Source organism: Gymnodraco acuticeps, unplaced genomic scaffold (assembly GCF_902827175.1).
Source record: "Gymnodraco acuticeps unplaced genomic scaffold, fGymAcu1.1, whole genome shotgun sequence".
Classification (NCBI taxonomy): Eukaryota; Metazoa; Chordata; class Actinopteri; order Perciformes; family Bathydraconidae; genus Gymnodraco; species Gymnodraco acuticeps.
This window is the reverse complement of record NW_022989989.1, coordinates 112136-122500: the sequence shown is the minus strand read 5'-3', so window position 1 is coordinate 122500 and position 10365 is coordinate 112136.

Genomic DNA, 10365 nt, shown 5'->3' with positions numbered 1-10365 from the left:
ATAGACTTGACAGCATGTTTTTTTTTAATTGAAGTTGCGTTGGTGTTTGTGTGTTGGTTGTTGACGGCAGTGTGTGCCCCCCCTTGGTAAATGATTGCCCCCCCATTCGATTTGTTCTAGAGCCGACCCTGCGAGGATCTCATTATTTGACATTAAGGGATATAGGCCTACACTGTGGCGCGAAAGCAACTGCTCCATTATCTGTATCAAATGCACACATTGATGCCATCAAATGTCACAATAAAAATAGAAAGTACTACAAATAAACTGGAATTCATTTACATCTTTAAATTATGAATATATATACACAAAAAAAGGTTTACAAATATCTAACCTTCAAATTGCTCTTTTAAATCAACAATGCTCTGCACACTTGCTAAAGAACATATGTGTGGAAATCTCAATTCATTTGTAGGGCTGCGTGAGTATGGCCAAAAGTATGGGAGTAAATGTCACTGTAAACTATTGAATCATCACCAAATGCTGTGTTATTATGACCGATCATAACTCAGCTTTATGCAGACATACATTTAGCATGGTGTACAGGGCTGCTTCTTGGCATAGGCGACATGGGTAGTCGCCTAGGGCGCCAGATCTGGGAGGCGCTGCGCTGGCTGCTCTGGGAGGGAAATAAACATTTTTTACTGTTTGCGCTCATCCTAATTTTCGGCCTTGATGTAACAACATTCATAATGAAGTAAATGTAACACCCTTCTCACCCGGTTACACGTTTCATTTGCCCTGTACGATGGGCACTGTAAGTGATGAAAGTGGGGGGTGTTGGCTTATCAGGCGCCCGCAGCTCACAGCCAAAGTGGGCGTGGGAGCGAGCGAGAGAGATAACTGAAACAAATATTTCCAAGGCACTCCAGTAAACCAAAAATATCGTTTAAAACTTGAGGGATAAAAAAATAAGCTATGAATGAACAACAAAAATAAAATAAGTTACATGTATTTGTTATTGGCTATGGTAGGTTATTGGTTATGTTCACATACTTATTTGATTATTAAAATGTAAACCGATCTTTTTCATATGGGTGTTTAGAGTTGTTCCCTCTAGATCAGGTCTCTAGTAATGTGTGCTCAAAGTGCACCAGATTGAAGCATTTTACTTTAAATGTTCAAACATTTCTTCCCGGGGGGGCGGCATACCCCGGACCCCCTAGAGCGGTGGTCGCCAACCAGTCGATCGCGATCGACCAGTCGCGGACCGTTAAAAAAAAAAGTTACAAAAGAAAGACAAATAAAATAAATAATAATAATGTTTGAAAAATACGTTTTTAGATGTAAACTAAAGCACAATCTGGTGACCTGCCGACGTGATGAGTGCTGGTCACTAGGAGTACCACCGACAGCCAGCGGACGAATTTCAGTCCAGGGGAGGACACCTGCACACCGTTGACAACTAAATCAGGACGTCCAGATACAAAGGTGATCAGACACCTGTTGATTGTCAAAGTCTGTGATTGGCTATACTACAACACATTTAGAGTTGTCAGCGGCGTTCTCAGTGTCCTTAGTCATGGTAAAAAATACAATACTGAATAAAGTGCTTAGTCAGGTATAGAGTCCTGCAGCTAAGGCACTGAGTGTTTGAAGAGTCTGGTATAGAGTCCAGTACCTTTAACTCACTAAAGTAAGAAGGGGCTTAGAGTCAGGTAGAACAGTCCGGACCTAAGGCACCGAGTTAAAGTGCTTAGTCAGGTATAGAGTCCTGCAGCTAAGGCACTGAGTGTTTGTAAGAGTCGGGTAAATAGCTATAAGTCCCGTACCTTAATTCACTAAAAAGAAGAAGAAAAAAAAAGAAGTGAACCAGCGAGAGCGTGAGGTAGTTTAGTCCGGCACGGCTGACTCGCTGGGAACATTCTGAAGACTATAGACTGAATATTATATGTGGGTTTTCAAGAGGAGATACGCAACTTTCAAAATCAATTTGAAACGACCGGATCTCGCAAACTCTTGCTGTGGGGGGTGATCTGAACGGCTAAACGTGACGATAAAGGATTTTTTTGGTTTGGGTTAAACTCCTTGTGTCGGTCGCATCTCTATATAGGGGTGTCGAAGCACCGGCAAAGACCAGAATTATCTGTTGAAATATACATCGCACAAAAAAAAAGCCGGACAGAATGTATAAGGGAATAAACTCTGTGTGATCTTTTTACGTCGAATCTGTGTAATAATTGAGAAAATAGAGCATAGCAGGAGATACACAAGACAATTGCAGAGCTGAGAGCTTCATCAAGACAGAGGAAGCTCATTTGTGGTCAGCTACTGCCCTCTGGTGGCGAACAGGGTGTAACAATATTCTGGGATTGGAACTCTGAATTCAGAATAGAATATAGGACGACAAGATTTGTCCAGTGTATTAATAAATACAAGTAATTTAGTCAGATAAATAGATACGAAGTCATAATGAAAGGAGAATGTGAAAAGAGTGATGTAGGCGTTCCAAGCCCCGGAAGCTTCCGCGAACAATGGGAACATACTGAGAGATTGATTCTCAGTGGAATCAAACAGAAGTGAATACAAGTAACCTAGTCAGATAATAGATACAAAGTCAATTATGGAAGAAGAGTAGACCCTTTGTTTCAACCAGAAAAAGAGCAAGCTATTCATCACAATTGTATTTGTATGTTATGAATAAAACAAAAAGAAGTAGCCTAAGTGATAAGCAGAAGGGTTTTTGAACGCTTGTCAGTCAGAAGGAATCTATTCATGTGTAAAACAGGGGTGCTTATGCCCGCTTCGGTTTTCAATGTGCGCCATCACGTTAAAACAGAGGATTGGTGGCATTTTCAGTTCATTGCTTGCTTCCACACGCCTTTCCCCCTCCTTGTCTCTTTCATGACTTTATTTAATGCATTAGAACGATTGTTATCGTAACTTTCCGTGTTTCTAGAAGTCAAACTCACTGTTCACATTACGGAGTATATTTCCGGAACGGCCTTTCAAAATAAAAGCCACAGTCCGCTGTTCACCAGAGATGCCTTCACAATAAAACAGTAATTAGCTTAACAATATATTTAACTTATATTACGTCCTTAAACATTGATTTTAATTCATTACAGTTTTCAAATACGGCGCGGATTGAATACAGTTATTTGTGTATTCTGTTACAACCTCACCATGCTTGTAACACAACTTAGATACACAATTTGAAAATGAATATAATTAACCAAGATAAAAGATTAGTTTAAAGGTTAAGGAGGGTGTCCTTGTTTTGCCTATTAACTAAGAACTGAAGTAATAAAGAATAGGCAGACTACTACCATTAGTTTGTTTTAACATTCACATGTTTCAGCATTCCTGACCTCAGCCGTTTTATTTTGTAACCCGTTGGGAGAGAGATTTCAATTGAGTTTTTCTCAGTAGCTGAATGTGATTACAGCAGCATTGGATATTCCTGCACCACCTTTTGGGTTCTCTGAATCAGTGTGTTGGTGAAGAGTTGCTCACTGCAAACAGAAGAAGTTTGCAAAGAACGCATCTCTGAGGAGATATTGACATTTTGCTTGTGCCTCGTTGCCAAGGCAACAGTGGTGTGAAGAGGTACTGCGGTTTTGGGGGATTTCTGCTGTACAGAGGACAACGTGTGTCTGCCAAGTGATTCCTTCCCTCATCCCAATGCCAGGGAGAGTTTCCTTGGAGCCCACTGACCAGGGCCGGTCCTAGCTTTTTTGGGGACCCTACCACTGTCTACAGCTGCATCACTGACTGTGCTCAACAAGGTCTTGAGACATGCTTGCCTCAGATGGTTCAGACTCTGAAGGAATGATGCAATGATTTTACAGCATAATTGTGCAAGAGTTTCCCAGGGGGGGGGTGTAGAAACCTTAATGCTTAGTGTTTAGATAAGAGGCTGCTGGTTTAAATGATGGTCTGGAATACTGAAAAGATTAAAGTTTAATATTCTTGGTTAGCAAACAAGACATCTGATTATTATGTCACACATAATAATCTTGTTATAGAAACTAGCTATGGGTAAAACGTGTGGTTGTTATACCATTGTTATCATGAACAAAAGATAAATAAGGAAATAGTATCTGCTTAAAGATGAACGGATTTCATAGAGAGGATTAGTTATTGTGAATACTCCACAAGGTATCTACTAATGTATTTTAAAGAACCAAATTTAAAGAACTTGAATTGACTTGATAAATAAGTGAAGATAAGAAGATGTATTAACCATGAATTAATCAATTGGTAAATTAAAAATAGCGGTAAAGAGGAAAACTATTAGAGTGAAGTGAAAAATCATCCTAAAACACACTGATGGAAAAGGGGGGGGGGCATGATGGAAGTATGCACTAGACTTTAAGTAGTGGGTGTTTGGGAGTTAGGAGTACAGTGTAGAACCATATTCTTCAATCTTTTCATCATGTTTACAAATGATTCTTTTAGAGTTTTTATTCATGTGTGAATTTGGTAGTGTTTTAATTTGTTACAGAATGGATCAGTTCAAAGGGAGAGTTTTAGTAACATCTCTATAAGATCAGACAAACATTTATTTATATAGGTCATGTTGAAGGGAAAGCTAGTTCTAAACAAAATATAGTATTTCAATTTGAGGTACTGGTTTCACCATGGTGACATAGTTATTACCATAGGAGGGCTTTCGGATGGACATACGAAATGACTTCTGTTTGTAAATCCTTGATAAAGTAGGGAGTAATTGTTGCATGTTCGGACACCCAGGGTTCCACGCACTGTTAAAGAGGGTAACATTGTTCTTTAAGTGCACCAGAATTGAAGATAAATTAATATAATGAGTTATGAAATACATAGCAGAGCTTTACAGATCCTAATAATGTTTTGACTCAAGAAAATATTTATATTCACACATTTCTGATCTATTAGACATTTTAATATAGATTAGGTGGAAATGAACTGCAGTAGTAGAACTATAAGGAAGTGAGTTTTGTACCAAGTTGCAGGAAGTGTGGGAAACAGCTGTCCCAATGAAAAGTTAGAGATATCTGGAAAATTATAGTTGTAATCGTGAATTAATAAATGATGGCGCTCCATATATGACAGATTTTTGTAGACAAAGGATACTGGCCTAAGCTGAAATATCAAAGTCTCTGCAGAGCACGACACATGGCCAAAAAGACTGAGACCAAATGACCTTTGACCCTGGACACTGAACAGTGTGACTTGAGAAGGCACTGTCAATGACTGACTCTGGGGTGAACCTGACCAAACTTGACTTTACAACCTGACAGTGTGAGTGAGTGTATGTCTGCATGTGATCAATGCAACTGCATGATTTAAAACAATGACTAATCAAGCATGCTTTTGGCCTAACACATTATTCTGGGGCTCTGTGGGAAATGAGAGGTTTCCTAAAATGTGTGACCCGTAACACCCGTTTCTAATCTACTTGATGATATTTCACTCCCACAGGCAGTGGCTGTTTGCAGAATGTGAAGCTCAAACTAAAACATGAAGATTCTGTTTCTTTTGGGACTGAAAGATGGAGAGAAACACTTCATTTCACTGAAGTGTTTACTGTGGAAAATGATGGATGTACATTTGTGAATAATGTTTGGTATTTTCTTATAATCAATTATTACCTGAAGGTTTTCTTCCCATACAGGATTTTGTTACACATGGGTTCATGTGTAAAAAAGGGGGAGTGTCTGACCATTGATTGACAGTTTTAGAATGAACCTGCTCCATATCTGGGGATAAGATACTGTTTGATGGATGTTGACATGTCTCTAATATTGATTGAGTTATAGCAGGTAACACAGATGCAGAATCAGTGGCCAAGGGGCTACTGTGAGAGATGTAATTCCAGAATGGAATACGGAAGAAGTTGACCTGTGAGTAATGTTTCAACAGGTATAAAAGTAACTGAGGTTTGAAATGTAGAAAGAACATATTACAGTTAAAGCTAAAACATAGTAATGTAATGAGACAGAATTTAATTTAGACAACATCATGTAACTAGCCTGGTGAAGAAGTAAAAGCCATAGACTTTATTGTTTAGGTCATTATGGGGATATACATTTCATCTAAATTCATAATAGAAAGACATTTGATGACAGTTTGTTGGAATTCTGTATTCATTTTTTCAGCGTGATAATATCTAAGCACTGACAGGTAGAAGCAGTATCACCAGGAAATCATTCACTTTGTTAGTATCGTGATTTTGGTTGTTTTTGAATCCATAACTGTTACGTTCCCTTGTAGAGCTAGGGGTACCAAGGGAAGTAGCGACACACAAGATAGCCGGACGAGAGAAAAAGGAGAGGAAACTGAATGCTGAAGGAGTTTAAGTGAGGTTTTAATTAGTGAATAAGTAAGGCGGCTCACCAGCCCAATTACAAAACAAACTTACAGTAAACAACACACAACTATGCTGGGTCTCACACAGAGACATGCTGCACCCATGCAGCCAGATGAGAAGGAGAGAGAAAGCAGCAACCTTCCTCCTGTCCTATATGGAGGCCCTGATTGAGGATTGGGAGCACCTGGGGAGAGGCTGCACCTGGGGAGTCAGAGGGAGAGAGAGAAAAACACCCACACGACCACACAAACACTACGGCACGTAACACTTCCCCCCATAAAACCAAACAAGTGTTGGTCACAGTTTACCAACACACACCCACCACCCAGTTCACCAGCATACCATTGGATGCTTGGAAGCTGCCACCTGCTGCTTCCAAGCATCACACTCCGCCGCCAAATGACCAGGGTCAAGACAAAAGAAACACAATCTCCTAGTGTCGGGATCTGGGAGAGAAATAGACTGAGCAACGTGTGACACGTCTGTTACGAGCCCTACAGTGAGGATAACTGCCCTGAGGATACACTTTACCCCCGGCTATATCGTTACCCATTATGACATCTACACCGTCGACAGGAAATTTGGGGAGCACAGCAACTGGAAAGAAACCAGTAGCCAGTTTCAGACTGGACATGGACATTGTGAAGATGTGCGGGCACAGAACCCATTTCAATACCTCTCACCACCATATTCACATCACAGGCAGACTCAGCACTCAGGGGCAGGGCACCGGCAAGGATGAATGACTGAGCCACCACTGTCTCACAACACCGTGACCTGCCGCTGGTCCTCCACCCTTCCTGACAGAGAGACAAAGGCAGTAGAGATGAACGGTTTCAAGCACTCATCAGGCCCTTTGTTAACAGTGGCCCGTCCACTAGGACACACTGTTGTAACCAAACCCACCCCTTCTGGGCGCTTGCCATCCACTGTCTGCTTTCTCTTCCAAGCTGCACAGTCTGCTATCATATGACCTGGGTCCAGACAAAAATGACAAGCTCTGTTTATCCTGGGACCTAACAATGGAACACTGGCACCGGGAACGTAATTGTCAGGAGCTCTACGATAAGCGTCCCGCTGAGGAGGATCACGCTGAAAAAAAACGCTCTTGTGTATCAGCGCAAACTCGTCTGCCATAATGGCAGCCTGCTGAAAGGTAGTCACTTTCTGCTCATTCAGGTAGACTACCGCACGCTCCGGTACACAGTGTTTAAACTCCTATAACATCATTAGCTCGCACACTGAAGCAATGTCATCAGCTTTACACGCTCTACAACCACCTGTCAAAGAGGGCTTTCTTCTCCCTTGCGAAGTCCACGTACGTTTGGCCAGAAGCTTTCTTCATGCCGCGAAAACGCTGCCTGTAGGCCTCAGGCACAAGCTCATATGCCCTGAGAATAGCACCTTTCACCTTGTCATACACCAAAACTGTCCTCGACAGAAAGAGAAGAGCAAGCCTCTTGAGCCTTGCCGACTAGCTTGCACTGTAAAAGAATAGCCCACACGTCTTCTGGCCAGTGCAGAGCAGCAGCAATGCGCTCAAATGCACCAAAATAGACATCGACCTCTGATTCACAAAACACAGGGACCAAAGAAATATGCCTGCTCACGTCAAAGGAGGCAGCAGGACCAGAAGGTGTAACTGCAGAATCACCCACCACAGCTGCTTGGAGCTCTAGCTGACGCATCCGGACAGCAGATGTCTGCCTCCAGCTCCTGCTTCCATGATCCCCAGCTCCAGCTCCTGCTTCCTGATCTCCAGCTCCAGCTTCCTGATCTCCAGCTCCAGCTCCTGCTTCCTGATCTTCAGCTCCAGCTCCTGCTTCCTGATCTTCAGCTCCAGCTCCTGCTTCCTGATCTCCAGCTCCAGCTCCTGCTTCCTGATCTCCAGCTCCAGCTCCTGCTTCCTGATCTCCAGCTCCAGCTCCTGCTTCCTGATCTCCAGCTCCAGCTCCTGCTTCCTGATCTTCAGCTCCAGCTCCTGCTTCCTGATCTCCTGCTTCCTGATCTCCAGCTCCTGCTTCCCTGATCTCCAGCTTCCAGCTCCTGCTATCCTGATCTCCAGCTCCAGCTCCTGCTTCCTGATCTCCAGCTCCAGCTCCTGCTTCCTGATCTCCAGCTCTTGCTCCTGCTTCCTGATCTCCAGCTCCAGCTCCTGCTTCCTGATCTCCAGCTACCAGCTCCTGCTTCCTGAGCTCCATCTCCAGCTCCTGCTCCGATCTCCCTACTGCTCCTGCTTCCTGATCTCCTGCTCCCTCCTGAGCTGAAACTCTCGCTCACGCTCCTCCCTCTCACACTGGAGACGAGCCATACGCACTTTTACCCTGGCATCTAATTTAGGTGAGGATCCCTGCCGAAAACGAGTCAAACTGAGGTGTGGTGAAAATGTTTGCCTGTTCCGTAGCACTCTGAAACCACCGTGCCAGGAGATTCCACTAAAGCAGGCCGCCTCAAAACCCCCTGTTCAACTAGTCCAGTTATCAAAGTAGCCTTGAGTTCACTTTTTACCAGAGGCCGAGGAGACAGAAACGTGATAATGGTCAGCAACTAACCGCAAATCAACCTTCCTGCACCCCTCTAGCTGACCCACAGTAGGACTGGCCACAAAACTAGCTCCAACCACAAAAACCATGCTCAGCAACTTACAATATTATTATTTATTTATTTACAAACTTCCCCAGATCCTGCCTACCAAACTTACCTAACTATCTTCTGGGGCGTGCCGGGCTCGAGGCGACTTTAAAGGCAAACATCAGCGGCCGAAACCCTGAATCGCCTGCCCCCACCAGGGAATAAATCCCCACCCAGGATTACCCCGAAAATAAAAAAGGCAAAATAAAAAAATGAGTGCCTGAAGGAAGGACTGATTCAGTCCAGCTAGACACTCCCCTGTCTAAACTGAGGAAGATGTTCAACAGTAAATACTTTCACAGCCAATTCTACGCTTATATACACTACTGCTCACCACCAAACACCATATCAACACTAAACAACAACCAAATACTCACTCTTTGTCTCAAAGATTGGACGAGCCCCCATGTTACGTTCCCTTGTAGAGCTAGGGGTACCAAGGGAAGTAGCGACACACAAGATAGCCGGACGAGAGAAAAAGGAGAGGAAACTGAATGCTGAAGGAGTTTAAGTGAGGTTTTAATTAGTGTAATAAGTAAGGCGGCTCACCAGCCCAATTACAAAACAAACTTACAGTAAACAACACACAACTATGCTGGGTCTCACACAGAGACATGCTGCACCCATGCAGCCAGATGAGAAGGAGAGAGAAAGCAGCAACCTTCCTCCTGTCCTATATGGAGGCCCTGATTGAGGATTGGGAGCACCTGGGGAGAGGCTGCACCTGGGGAGTCAGAGGGAGAGAGAGAAAAACACCCACACGACCACACAAACACTACGGCACGTAACACTTCCCCCCATAAAACCAAACAAGTGTTTGGTCACAGTTACCAACAACACCCACCACCCAGTTCACCAGCATACCATTGGATGCTTGGAAGCTCCACCTGCTTGCTTCCAAGCATCACACTTCCGCCGCCAAATGACCAGGGTCAAGACAAAAGAAAACACAATCTCCTAGTGTCGGGATCTGGGAGAGAAATAGACTGAGCACGTGTGACACGTCTGTTACGAGCCCTACAGTGAGGATAACTGCCCTGAGGATACACTTTACCCCCGCTATATCGTTACCCATTATGACATCTACACCGTCGACAGGAAATTTGGGGAGCACAGCAACTGGAAAGAAACCAGTAGCCAGTTCAGACTGGACATGGACATTGTGAAGATGTGCGGGCACAGAACCCATTTCAATACCTCTCACCACCATATTCACATCACAGGCAGACTCCGCACTCAGGGGGCAGGGCACGGCAAGGATGAATGACGAGCCACCACTGTCTCACAACACCGTGACCTGCCGCTGGTCCTCCACCCTTCCTGACGAGAGACAAAGGCAGTAGAGATGAACGGTTTCAAGCACTCATCAGGCCCTTTGTTAACAGGGCCCGTCCACTAGGACACACTGTTGTAACCAAACCCACCCCTTCTGGGCGCTTGCC